The following is a 15,000-nucleotide window of genomic DNA, read 5'->3' on the forward strand; positions in this document are numbered from 1 at the left end:
CAGAGAAATTTCAAACTCTTGTTTTGACTAATATTTTAAAAAATGCGAGACCCATTTCACAATCACGCAACATGTACAGCCATTTTTTATCCTTAATCACTGACAGATCTAGTCATGCTATGTGGACAATACGTATTAATAATAACAACAACAATAATAATAATAATAATAATAATAATAATAATAATAATAATAGTATTACCAATAATAATGATAATTATAAGATAGTATCAATGATGACGAATACGATGATGATGATGATAAAGATGCTAATAACAATAATTGTAACAAACAACAACAATAATAACTAATAATAATAAACCGTGCTTGCTGTTCTCGCTCCAACGTGACCCTCAGCCCGCTTGCGTCACTCGATCAGCAACGCGAGTCAGCAGCATCCCCCCCCCCCCCCACTCGCAGGAACCCTCTCCAGCCTAGTCACTTTTACGAGGCTCCGCCAGACTCTCCGACTCCCTCCTCGCACCTCCGACCAAACCCTTCAAGAGATTCTTCGTACAAAAAGCCAAACACAAACAGAAGCAAGGTAGAAGGACAGTCCCTTTTATGGCTTCCATTCTAGTGGCAGAACCCGAGATGGAAATACTCGGCTCTTCTCGAAAATCACGGCGAGCGGCTGAGCCACAGATACTCATCCCGGTATTTCCTGGCAACCCTCGAGAAACAGGTTTGCCCCCCCCCCGTCTCTCCGTCCCGCACCTGTCCCGGCACGTGCCTCTGACCCCGGCTAGGGCGTCACATACATACACATACATACACACCTACCAGTGGAGGCGAATGCTCCCCGGACTCGTTACCTAACACTTCCTCTTCAATTCCTATGTTTCAATCTTCTATTCTTCGTACTTTTGTTATATTCCTGTACCTTCCTTTTCATCTCTAGGTAACCTTCACATTATCCTTTACATCCTTTATCATCCTTTACATCCCTTGCATCGTCATTACCAGGGATGTTCAGCTATGCTCAACCAGTTGCCAAAATACATAAACATTAAATTCGTGGAAGTAACTCTCCAACTACTTCGGGGCAGGAAAGTGTCATGTCTTCGCGCGGGGGCCGAGCGCCGACGCCTCATGTGGCCGTCATGGTGACGTAATTAAGGGCGCCTCCAGGGCAAGCGGAGAAAGCCTGGCGCAGCGACCCCTCCGGCGCCCTTGCATGCAGCGGCCACGTGGCTCTCTGATGCCGTCCGCTGTCACTGTTCTCACGTCTGTCACGCATACCTCTGTGTCATGCAGTGCCACGTCGCGCTGGACCTCAGTGGCTCGCCGTCACACTCGCAGGCTTGACCATACTGCGTTATAATTCATAAATGCAACTGGCGTGCGGATGACCAGACGGACAGCATTCTGGCACGAACACAGACTTTATGTGACAACTGGCAATTTCCTTTTATTATCTGATTTTACGTTTAGTGTTGATGCAAGCAATATTCCAATATGCATGTATTGTGTGTAAGTATACATGCTTGCACACACACACACACACACACACACACACACACACACACACACACACACACACACACACACACACACACACACACACACACACACACACACACACACACACACACAAACACAATCACACACACACACAAAACAACAACAATGTGGACACAGAAGTAGAACGAGCACACAAATGTAGATATGCATATACATATACAGTATATATGAATTTGAATTTGCATATATACAAAATATATATATATATATATATATATATATATATATATATATATATATATAATTATATATATACACACACACACACACACACACACACACACACACACACACACACACACACACACACACACACACACACACACATATATATATATATATATATATATATATATATATATATATATATATATATATATATATACATAATGCATCATATATCATCATCATCAGCCTGAATCAGTCCACTGCAGGACGTAGGCCTCTTCCAATCTTTTTCAACTTCGTCTGTCTTGCGTTTTTAGTTTCCAGTCTAGGCCCCCAAATTTCGTTTTTTCGTCACGCCATTTTGCATGGGTCTGGCCCTTGACCTCTTTATGTTATCTATAGCCCAGTCTGTTACTTTCTTTGTCCATCTGTCGTCCTGTCTTCGGCATATGTGACCTGCCCATTGCCATTTTTTCTTTTTGATGATCCCAAGTATATCTTCCACTTTTGTCTGTTCCCTGATCCACGTCGCCCTCATCCGATCTCTTAAGCTAATTCCCAGCATCAACCTCTCCATCCCTCTCTGGGCACTTATTAGTCCAGTATTTTTTATTATAGTCCATGTTTCTGATCCATAGGTCATAACTGGGAGGACACATTGGTTAAAGACTTTTCTTTTTAAACATAATGACAAGGAGCCTCTTAGTATGCTACTGGTCTGCTGAAGGCGCTCCAGCCTAGACTGATGCGTCGCTTAATTTCCTCTTCGCTAGATGTGTTTGTATGTACTAGTTGGCCTAGGTATATATACTTGTCCACTACCTCTAGTGCTTCACCTTGTACATATATCTGTTCGAATTGAACTCTACATGATTTTAGTCTTTTTCTTGTTCATCCTAAGTCCGACTTACAGACTTTCTCTTTTCAGATCGTTTATTAGTTGCTGCATTCTATTTGCAGATTCACCGAAGAGAACAATATCATCTGCAAATCTTAGATTGTTTAGGTATTCGTCTCCTATTTTGATATCCTTTCCGTTCTATGCTGTAAATTGTTTTGGTGAGATGGTATCACCCTGTCTAGTACCTTTTTTAATTGGTAGTTTATTGGTTTCTGTGTGGAGCTTGACGGTTGCTGTCGTATATATCTTTCAACATTTTACAATATACCTCCTCTACTCCCTGTTTTCGAATAGCTTCTAGTACTGCTGGTATTTGTACAGAGTCAAATGCCTTTTTATAATCGATGAATACCATGCACAGAGGTTTCCTATATTCGTTTTTTTTCTCTTATTTGTGTGAGCGTGTGGTCTGTTGTTGAGAACCCACTGCGGAAGCTTGCCTGTTCTCGAGGCTGGTTCGAATCCAGACTGTCAGAGATGCGAGTCTGATGACTTTTGTGAACTTTTGTAAGTACTGAAAAGAGGCTTTTGGGTCGGTAGTTTTTTAGATCCTTTCTATCCCTTTTTATGTATCAAAATAATCGTTGTTTTTTCAGGCTTTCGGAATTTTTCCGTTGAGAAGGCATTTGTTAAAAAAATAGCTAGTTTCACAGCTGCATTTGTTATAAGGTCTATACTAACTTCATCTTATTATTTCTTCTGTTGTGATGTTAGTCACTAGTTACCTCGTTCGCTTCTATCCGTGGCTGTTCATTTGAGTTGTATAGATCCTGTAAAAGTCTTCCACTAATCTTATGATTTCATTCTCAATATGTCACTTCTCCGTCTGGTTTCTTATTGCATACACTTAATTTCCCCCTATTCCAAGTCTTCTTTTGGCTGTTTCCATGCTGGTACCTGAGATCACTGTTTCATTTATAATTTCAGTATTGAATTTCCAACATCTCTCTTCTTTATATTTAGTCTTTGTTAGTTCAGCTAATTCTACCCTGTCCCTGTTTGACGATACTTTAATGACCCTACGTTTTTGCATAAGCTCTCTAGTTTCTACTGAGAGCTTGCTGGAGCTTTGCTTTGGTCTTCAAGTTAGCTAAATTTGTCTGCAGTTTTCGTATGAATTTGTTCCTTTCCCTTCTGAGGAGCAATTTATTTTGGCCTCTGACCATTCTATGGTCGCTGCCATCATTTACTTTATTAACAACTTCAATCTTTTTTACTATATCGTACCTATTAGAATTTATGAAGTCAATTTAGTTTTTGATGTCAAATGGCGACTTCCATGTCCACTTCCGCTCTAGTCTTTTTTCGAAGAATGTATTCATGATTTTGAGTGATCGAGCCTCCGCAAAATCGAGTAGCATTTGTCCCCTCTCATTCCTAGTGCCTATTCCGTGATTCCGCAGCACGGTTTCTCCTGTCTTTTTGCCTATTTTGGCATTAAAATCTCTTATAATTATTGTAAAATGGGTTTTTACTCTCTCACTGGCTAAAACATCTTCATAGAAGGTCTCTATTTCTTCATTACTGTGGCTGCAGGTTGGAGCACAGACTTGAACATTTTTTAAGTTGTACCTATTGTTTAGTTTTATTGTTAATGAAGCCGCTCTTTCGCTTAAACTATAGAATTCCACGATATTCTTTTCTAAACGCTGTGAACAAAGAAACCTACCCCTAATTCTTGCTTACTACCCCGGGGTCTACCTCTCCAGTAGATTACGTGTTCATCATTTAGTATCTTCTCTTCTTTGGCCAATAGGTACATTCATTAGACATAAGAGATGGCCCGGCATTCATTGCATTTAAAGAAAGAGAGTTCCTCAACTAATGCCAGTAAGTCGAAGTCAGTTCTCATTGTCCTTATATTATATGTGCAAAGATTCATCAACATGGCGCGGCATGTTTTTAACCGGAAATTTTTAGCACCCTCTGTTCCGGAGCGATCCTGATCGGCGCCGAAACCAGGGGCTCCTTCGCTTCCGGGGAATGAGGGCCGTTGCCCTGTTTGTGCTGTCATGGTTTTTGATTGAGAGGTAGACAGCCGAGTTACCCTCACCTACTGGCTTAGGTGTATCTTCGTGGGGTGGTGGTGGTGATGGTGGGATGCCACTGATAAGCCCCTCCAGTAGGGTTGGCCCTGTCTAGTGTGGACTTATGAGCAGCATTGCACGGGCCTGCTCACTACACCAGTGTATACTCCCGTGAGTGCATATATGTACGATTATATTTCATACACTGATTTTTAAGCGTTTGTACACCTAGTACAGCCATAGTTGTTCACTCGCAAATACCCTAAGTACTACGCATATTTTCATTTTCGTACACATGCACATATAAGAATACACCTTCACACACACACACACACACACACACACACACACACACACACACACACACACACACACACACACACACACACACACACACACACACACACACACACACACACACACCTATAAACATACATACACACACACACATACACACACACACACACACACACACACACACACACACACACACACACACACACACATAATATATATATATATATATATATATATATATATATGTGTATGTGTGTGTGTGTGTGTGTGTGTGTGTGTGTGTGTGTGTGTGTGTGTGTGTGTGTGTGTGTGTGTGTGTGTGTGTGTGTGTGTGTGTGTGTGTGTGTGTGTGTGTGTGTGTGCATACATACACACATACATACACATGCCCACATACACACACACACATACATATATGTATATACGTGTATGTATGTGTTTATTTATGTATGTATATATGTTTATGTCAACTGCGCACGCACGCAAACACACAGGCACAGACACTGATATATGTATGCATGTACACACACACACACACACACACACACACACACACACACACACACACACACACACACAGATATATAACAGACGTACTGTTTGTACTTGCAACTCACCTTGGGCGGTCTTCTCTAAAGAATTCGGCCATTCAGTTTCTGTAGGAAAAAAGAAATTCAAAAGTTAAAAATGTTTCACCTACAAACAGCATACCAAATAGTACATATCAGACTGGGATACACACACACATTCATTATTACTAATAGCAAACAGAAAGCAAAATTTTAGGCACGTATTCGGACATGCCGTGTGCTCTACCTTGACCCACGGCTGCTGAAGAGAGAGCCGGGGGGGTGGGAGGGAGGGAGGGAGGGAGAGAGGGAGAGAGGGAGAGAGGGAGAGGGAGAGGGAGAGGGAGAGGGAGAGGGAGAGGGAGAGGGAGAGAGAGAGAGAGAGAGAGAGAGAGAGAGAGAGAGAGAGAGAGAGAGAGAGAGAGAGAGAGAGAGAGAGAGAGAGAGAGAGAGATGGAGAGTAGAGAGAGTGATATGCTAATGGCTGACTTTGTTTAGGATACTGATGCCCTGAGGGAGGCAGGCAGGAGGGAGAGCTGCCTCAGCCTCTCCATATTTATTCGTCTTGCTCAGCGCTGCCCCGATGGAGTGGTGTGTCTGGTGCGGCTATGGTGATGCGGTCTCCCGGCCGTGCTTATGTGGTGCGTTGGGGTCGTGAATATAGATGAAATGTCATTTCAGAATATCGAAGCCTAATCAGAGAGAAGAGAGCTCGGCGTCTCGGTGTCTGCCCGGCCTGATTTTAACATCAGACGTCTACTAAGTGTTTGATTTGTTTCGTTAGCCTCTGTTATTTTCTCTTCCTGACGCCGTCGCTGAGCGTCTGAAATTCATGACTGAATCTCCAGGACTAATATCTGATTCAGGAAAGCCAAGCCGCTCGTAAAATCCATCGAATCACTTCGATAAACTATTAGTCTTAGCTGTGTGTGTGTGTGTGTGAGAGAGAGAGAGAGAGAGAGAGAGAGAGAGAGAGAGAGAGAGAGAGAGAGAGAGAGAGAGAGAGAGAGAGAGAGAGAGAGAGAGAGAGATTGAGAGAGAGAGAGAGAGAGAGAGAGAGAGAGAGAGAGAGAGAGAGAGAGAGAGAGAGAGAGTCCGGGCCGCCTGCGCGAGAGCTTCGGGAGGGGGAAGGGGGGGGGGGGTTGAAAGAAAGCGTCGAGCTGCCGATGCACGGATACAGGCGGCAAAGCGCTCTGCCCATTTCCTTTGTCAGCTGAAACAGAACTCACAGAGCATATCCTTTCAAACTTAAGCCGTAGACTCGCTAGGATTCGAGGATTCCACATGCGACAAGTGTGGTGAAGTCCCTCCTGCCGAAGGGCGGGCGGCGGGGCGCTCGCAGACGCGCTTAAAAAGAAAGGGAGGGAGCGATAGTGGGCAACAGCAGAGAAAGCTGATATATGAGGAGAGTTTCCTCGACGGCCAAAACACGGGGCGACGTCGACGGTGGCCAAAATGTGAAACAAGTCTGACAATGGCCAATAGGTACATTCATTAGACATAAGAGATGGCCCGGCATTCATTGCCATTCATTCATCCAATTTGAATTGTCTTTGACCTCCTCAGACTTCTATGAAGCACTAGACATATAAAAGGTCGATGAATAAACAGATGCTTAATTGGCTACTGCCAACATTACACGTAATGGAAAAATAATAATTACAGCTGAAAATGCGTGAATACTGTGAAGTTGGGCCAATCATTCAAGCAAGTGCCGAACAGTCACAAGTCTTGAAGACGGACAAAAAGACAGAAACAGACCAGCTAATCCGATACACATCAGAGCCTTGACCCAGCTTCACCACCCTCGTTCGTCCCTGCTAAATGGTGGAGAGTAAGGATAACGAAAGCCGCGTTGTCTGGGATTACTATTTACTCTCCCTCCTGAATAAATAAATAGACCATATCATATTTAATAATTCCGGAAATTACTTGTCACTAAATAAAAAGGCGTAATTTTCGATAGAGCAACAGAGCATCCATAACTATCTGTGCAAGTTCGAACTGTGTGGAGCTGGCGATTATAAATAAATGAATAGTAGTACGTCTACTAACCCCGTCAAAGCTAAACAGGGTACAAGGTAACCAAAGCATACTAATCAACCTCTCTGACTCACCTACGAAACCTACGCCTGGCGTGGGCATCCCTCAACCCCAGCACTTTCACAACCCTCTCAGACGGTCACTCTACGCCTTAAATCACCCAAGATCAATAACCTCAAGCAGCCCTCCACTTGGCCCCGGACTGACGCCGACTTTCTCAGTCCCCGAGCCCACTCGCTCTCCAGCCTCATTACACCCAACCCCTTCGCCTCCTCACGCCCAATTAAGAGATTTCACAAACGTAACTTCCGGAGCCTCATATGGCCCATCAGCTACCCAAACCTTCCGCAATCTTCGGCCACAACCACACCGGTCCCTCAGACCTCACAAACAACCCTAACGTCCTCCGATCTGGCTGTCGGCTTCGGCGATTCCTTCTGGGCTGAGAAAGGAAAACTAACTCGAAAGTCTGGCGAAAAAAAACAGCATAAAAATAGACCAAAGAAAGCTAACCTCGTTTGTTTCAAGATCGCTGGTTTACACAGGAACGAACCCATTGTGCTAAGGACGACACAGGACAATGGAAGGTAAATATCAGCGTTATATAACACCACAAGACGGCGACGCGAAGGTAAAACGAGAACCGACGGGATGAAATCTCGCGAAGACAAAACAAAAGAACAGAGGCAACCGCGGCAGTACTAAGCGCCCGGATAAATCGTAATTACCGAAGAAAACTTTCTCCAGGGGTAGGGAGAAGGAGGAGGAGGAAGAGAGGTGGAAGAAGGTTATGGCCGCCGTCTTGTAGGTAGGTCAGCTGAACCTGTCTGCCTGTCTGTTGGTCTGTCTTCCTTCAGGACCATCCCGCCCCTCCCCCTGCGGCCACGTAAGGGCAAAGGTGACCCCGGAATCACCGTCAGAAGTCTTGAACATCAATGGTATTCATGTTTACATGCATGCGCGTACATTATGTGGTCATATACGGACACGTGTATGTGTACTAATATGTACACATCTATTTTCGTTCAAGTTTACGACCGCAGGTAAGGACATATGTTTATGTACTGCGGAATATTACACACCAGAGGCATACTTATCACTGATAAGCAGATCACATCACATAAAGACATATATGTAACACAAAATACTTCACTGACGGTGAAGCTTCAGAGAAAATTTCGAGGCAATGATCATCTCCTTCCTTGTAAGTGGAAGAAGAATATATATTATGGAAACTATTTCAATAAGTGGTTCAACAAACAATTGGTCTTTAGTTTATTCAGTAATAAAACTACACGCAATCATAATTTGTAACATGCTTGATACGTCCATGGATAACAAGCTTCTATGGTTCGGAGTTTGAGAAAAAGAGAGTCTGAGACAAAGGGATTTTGAGAAAAAGGGAGTCTAAGAGAAAGGGAGTTTGAGAAAAAGGGACGAAGATCATGAGTCAGGCTACAAAGCACACAGCAACCAGCCAAAAGTAACGAACATGGAAAAGAGCAGATGCCACTTTCCATTTCCAAATAGCAGAATGCACCTTAGGGAGTCAGGTGAGCACATGTCAAAGGTCACGGTCACCGAAGCCTATCACGGGAAGGCACCTGATTGATTGTGTGTGTGTATGGGGGGGGGGGGGGTCGCCGCCAGGGTTTCGCAGCCGATCACTATGACAATAATACCCCTTCAGGAGAAAGCTGGGGGTGATTAGCCGAACGCTGGTGTAGTTTATGGGAACTGGGATACTGAAAGCAGTTCCAAACCGAAATTCCCATTACTAATGAGGGAAAGGGAGAAGGCATAATAAAGTTGAAGGGAAAGAAGAAAAGGAAAAGTTAGAGACATATGGGAGAAATGGAAACGGGAAAAGGGAAATTTAGACGATGAATAACCGCCGAAAACGTAGAGAATAAAAAAAAAAAAAAAAAACAGATGTAACGAACATAGATTAATAAAAGAAATGGGCAAGAAAACAGAATGACGGGACTGAACGAATAATTACCACCACCAGCAACAGCACTATGATGCGAAAATAGTAGCCTCCCACCACACTGCAGCCCTCCACATGCCCACCCATGGGAGCCTGACACAGCCTCGCGACCGCATCCTTACCGGGACCCGCTCGCCTCCGAAGTGAGAATCGTCTCCAGTGAGAGTGACTGACGGGGAGCCGAGTGGTGGAGTAGTCGACGAGGCATGTGGTTGGCGGGAGGATGCGAGCGGTCTTAATTGTACAATTCGAATTCATTGAGAGTAGAAAAAACTGAATAAGGTGATAAACTGATATTGAAAGAATGTGGAGGATCTAGTGAAAAGGTTTGGTATATTGTATGGTCTACTCGCCGGTAGAAAATAACAAGGAGGTGAGGAAAGAAACGAAAGCTAAGGGCTGAAGACGGCGAATACGACGATGTTTGGGGGAAAATAAAAGTGCGGAGGAAAAAGATAACGAAGAGAGATGGGAGGCAAATACAGAAGGGAGAGTGGAGGAGGGAGAGCTATTTGGGCAGCTCCGACGCCGCCCCGCCACCAGGACGTCTCCGCCCGTCACGCCTGAGTGCCTCGTGCTAGCATCCCCCTGGCCATCGCCGCCAATCTGCCTCCGACGCGCACGCACAACACATGCAAATGCCCCTTCGAGATCCGCGCAGATCCGCAGCAGCGACGACCTTCTCGGAGCAGCGACTGGATCAGTGGCATCGGTAGAGTACGGGTCCCGCCGGTCTGCCGCGAAAATAATGTGGCAACCCGAACCGGTCTTCGGGGCGCCTCGGTGGCGCCCCGCCCTCCCCAACCCTCCGCCTCTCCCCCTCCCTTCTCTCGGTAACAACCTTCGTTAACACTACTATGGACGCGCGCCCACTTGCTTGAGAACAAAGACCTTCCTGGAGGAACGGAGGCGAGGGGAAACATGGAGGGCTTTCTCCAATTTTATATTCAACATAACATAAGTATGCCTTGAGCAGCCGACATCATCATACTTCTGGCTTCTCCCTCTTTTTGCTTATTGCGATTACAGATAATGTCAGTACATAGAAAAATACTGTTACGAAGCCGCGACCTACAAAACATCGGCAACGTCTTCTCAAAGATCGGGTGTGTGAAGTACAAGAAAATGAAATACAGTTCTGAACAATCTTACCAGGGTCACTTAGGGACGTTTCTTATCATCATCCATCAGACAAAATTAGAAAAGGCGATGCTCAAACTGCTATGAACGATGCCAACGCGACAGTACACAATACATGTAACTGAGCTCATTCTGGGGAAAGATAACTAGGAACGAATCAGTAGGTCTGAGACTGGGATCCTGGCATGTCTCGGGAGCGTACAGTGTCGTATGCAAATGAGAGCACGAACTGGAGGCCCGGGAAGCACCGGCGCCTCGGCCCCCGTTACTGCGCCGACCCTCGTTAGACCCAAGTCATCCCAGGAATACCTAAGGGGAGGGGGAGATAAATTTTGTGTTGGTGGGTGCAGGACAAAAAAGAATAAGGAAGGAAAATGCTAGGTCAGCATTCGCTCCATATTTCTCAATATTTAGGATTACGCAATACGTACATTTATTCTAAAATTTGTCACTCGAAGATTCAAGTGACCCCGCCCGTCCCTGGGGTCGTGGCAGCCACAGAGACCGCCCCAAGGACGTGTCATGTCTATAATATTTCAGCTACTTTCTTATCTGATATAATCAGGATGGATAACGCCAAAACAGGACGTCTTTAGTCACCGAGAAAGGTGACCATGTCCCCCGCCCCGCTGTCGCTTAGTATACCCACAGTGCCAAATAAGGCTTGCCGTGTATTTGTCAATTTGTCGGGCACATTACATACAGCCAAGGTCTGCCTCGTCAGAGATGCCACCGATACCATAAACTCACGTCCTGTCCCTCGGCTGCCTTTGAATTAGTGAGAACATGAAGACGAGCGTAAGCACTGTAGGTAATTTTCATCAGAGGAGGAAAGTTACATGAGGTCGCGCAATCATAAGCCACAGCTTCGTGGCTACACAACTCATCTCATTATGTTGCCCAACATCGGCTTTGCGGCCACGAAACTGAACGAGTTACGTCATGCCCTCCGTTGGTCAACCCTTCACTATCTGACTGCATCATCTTACTAGCTAATCCTTTCCCCCTTTTCAGTCACTTCCCCTCCCCCTCTCCGCCTCACTTCTCCCTTATGCGGTGACGAAGTTGGCTATTGTGCTCGGTGACGTCATGGCACACGGAGCTACGGGCTCGCCGAGATTGCTCCTTACTGCCCCGTCGGAATCTCTGCTGCACCCGTTCCCTGTGCCCTCCTGTGCTAACGGAAATTCTGCGCGGCGATTATCGTTCCTTTCTGTTTCCTTACTCTCAACCGAAGAAAAATAACATATGCAACTGTCCATACTTGCGTCTACGACCATTCGACCAGGATGCAGATGGCGGGAAGGACAGCCATTTCCTACTATACCCCGCCTATCAAGGCCACACCTATTTACTCACGCCTACTGGCTTGCGTCCATCTGCTGTTACCTGGTGCCTTTTCGAGCATAAAGAAAGAATTGGCAACAGTTTTGGTGGAGAGGGAAGAAGTAAGAAGACAAAAGCCGATCTTAAAGAAGAGAATACATAAATTCACAAATATAAAATACGAAATGTTAGATTATCTTCCATACTTAAACTTCGATTAAGAGTTCACAACCAATGTTTTTCTTCCTTTATTTTTCTTTCTTGCTGTCTCCATGCGATGACTGCTTCCCCCACAGTGCTCAGTTAGTGCGCGCCTCCTCCCTCCCATTCCCAACGTCAATTCTCCTTTTGCGCGCTAAACGACCGAAGCGTGCGAGAATCTCACACAGCATTTCCCGATCCCAACATTTCCCCACGGCACCAGCGGCGGCGCGCAAGTTCAATCGGACAAACGCAGGAAGCCATAAATCCAGGAGCCAAACAGCGTCGCGGAACAATGCTTCGCCTCGATTCATCATAACGTAAAAAGAGGCATAAAAGGACCGAGCGAAGACAAAGCGGGTGAGGCAACAGTGGCCGTTGCATCAAAGTGATATTAATAAAATGGCGTTTCCGTTTTCCGTGGTCTGCTCCGTCTCGCGTCCCTCATGCTTTCGCGAAAGACATTGCGCGGGCCATTACTAGAAGAAATAATAAATGATAGTAATATTCGTATCGGAATATTGCTAAACAACGTGACGTAATGTCATTATCAATAATATAAAAATCACAATAACAAAGATAGTAGATAATATAAATGAGGGTTATGATAATGATGGTGACAATGGTTACATCATAATAGTAACATTAATCCTTATACTAGTAATACAGATAAAAAAAGAATACTGATAAAATAACATTGTTATTATTAGTAGTAATAGTAGTAGTAGTAGTTGTATTCGTAGTAATCATAATTACTGTAATAATAATAATAATAATAATAATAATAATAATAATAGCAATAATAATAACTATAATAATATAAAAAATGTTTATGTCAACAGCAATGTTTAATCAACAGCAACAAACAACAATATCGATAATAATATAATATTAACAAAAACAACACAATAGCAATAATAACAATACCAATGCTAAAAATGACAAAAAGGCTTCCCTCCAAAATGTGATAAATGCAACCCCATAAGCAATTCCTACAGCGCCATGTTGTATTGTTTAAGTGAAATGAAGACAAATGGTAGGTCGGATAATTTAAAATGCTTGTTAATGTCCTCCATTCCGTTTACTTGAGTAAACAGGTAGAATACAAATAAAAATAGCATACAAAATAGATACACTTTTTTTTGTAATCTAACTTTTAACATACCAGCCTAAGACATACTTTTTAAAAAAGAAGAAAAAAAATATCAGAAAATACAACTTAAAAGCCTCAAAAAGTGCATTAGTCCAAGCCGAAATTCGGTCAAACCCCAAAGCAAATTCCTTTGAGACGAAATCGCACCAGTAATTTGGCGGGAAATGGAGAGAAACGGAAGGGAGTACTATGAGGTCCAAACGGCAGTAATGGTGGAGTCCAATAATAGCCACGAGCAATTAGTCAATTATGAATATTATAAAGGCAACTACATATAGCAACACTGACCGCGGCGGCGACGACCACGGGACGCTCGGCGACCGCTGGAATGACGCGCTAGAAGTGCAAAAATGTTACGACGAGGAAGAGAGAAGGGGAGGGAGCGTGAGGTTCTGCGGACGATGGGAATGAGGGCAAGAGAAAGGAAAGGCATGAGGGAAGGAGTGAAAATGAAGGGGGTTGATGAGGTATTAAAATAACCAAATGACTGGAATATAAAACTAAGAAGTTGTAGGGTGAGCGAGGTTTCTCCTTTCGTCAAGGATGTCCTCCTAACCGCACGGAGACACCGGATCAGACTGGAGCTCGATGGACCTTGCCGTTCTCCAGTAGCTCTTCCCCTTCCCCTTTCCCATTCTCCTTCCTCCTCCAGCTCCTCCGCCTTTCCCATTTCCATAGGCAAGTCACCTCAACCTCGCCTGGAGGCCGTCCGTTCCATCCCCTTCCTCAAGACAACAGGCTTCTGATTTTCAAGCCACTTACTCCGAGCCCGTTATCAGCCACCTTTTGTAGCCTCCCGAAACACCCTTTACCACTTGCCTCTCCCCGTCCACCCTTATCGAATCCACTTCGGGGCCTTCGAGCCATCACCTTGCCACAGGCCCCAAAGCCCTTACTTCCCCATCTCGACCCATCTGATGCGCACCTATTATCTCATCTCCGCCTCATAAAAAATGCGAAAGGTGGGAGATGAGGCTGTCATAACAAGTTTTATATTAATGGATTACACAACGCAGGCCAGGTCAAGGCAAGGCCTAACTTCTAAGCACTTACTTAAGCATACGAAGATCTGGAGGGAGTAAAAAGGGCGGAGGGGTGTGTTAGAGAGAGGGATAAAGGGAGAGAGAGAGAGAGAGAGAGAGAGAGAGAGAGAGAGAGAGAGAGAGAGAGAGAGAGAGAGAGAGAGAGAGAGAGAGAGAGAGAGAGAGAGAGAGAGAGAGAGAGAAGAAAGAGAAAGAGAGAGAGAAAAAGAAAGAAAGAAAGAAAGAAAGAAAGAAAGAAGAAGAGAGAGAGAGATAGAGAGAGAGAGAAATAAATAAAGAGAGGTGCGGTGAGCTTAGTTAAGGTTCTGTCTAAAAACTACTTCCAATGCCCTTTTCTGTTGGCCAATGAATATACTTGATTCGTCATGAATATTTTACCCGCTATCTCCTGCCACAATCAAGGCCCAAAGAATCGTCTCACTCGCCTTATTTAGGCCTACATCCCAAACTTACCATTAATGGCAGTTTATTTTATATTCATCTTACTTCACATGTTATTGCTTTGTGTATTTTGTCTTTTCACTAAATTTTCTGCTACCTTCCCTTCCCGCAAAGTGTGACCGGCAGATGCACGGCAACGGAAGCGCAGCGGGACAAGAAACATCTCGGGGTTCAAGG

The 15,000-nt window shown here is 44.5% G+C and overlaps 1 protein-coding gene across 1 annotated transcript in view; it reads right to left on the reverse strand.

The window, feature by feature from the left end:
- LOC119580907 overlaps positions 1 to 15,000 on the reverse strand; it is a 69,692-nt gene that overhangs the window by 8,892 nt on the left and 45,800 nt on the right. Inside the window, exon 2 of the mRNA XM_037929142.1 lies at positions 5,535 to 5,573. The gene's annotated coding sequence lies outside the window, so the exon portion shown is untranslated. The remainder of the gene's footprint in view (positions 1 to 5,534; positions 5,574 to 15,000) is intronic.

This window comes from Penaeus monodon, chromosome 14 (genome assembly GCF_015228065.2).
Source record: "Penaeus monodon isolate SGIC_2016 chromosome 14, NSTDA_Pmon_1, whole genome shotgun sequence".
Lineage (NCBI taxonomy): Eukaryota > Metazoa > Arthropoda > Malacostraca > Decapoda > Penaeidae > Penaeus > Penaeus monodon.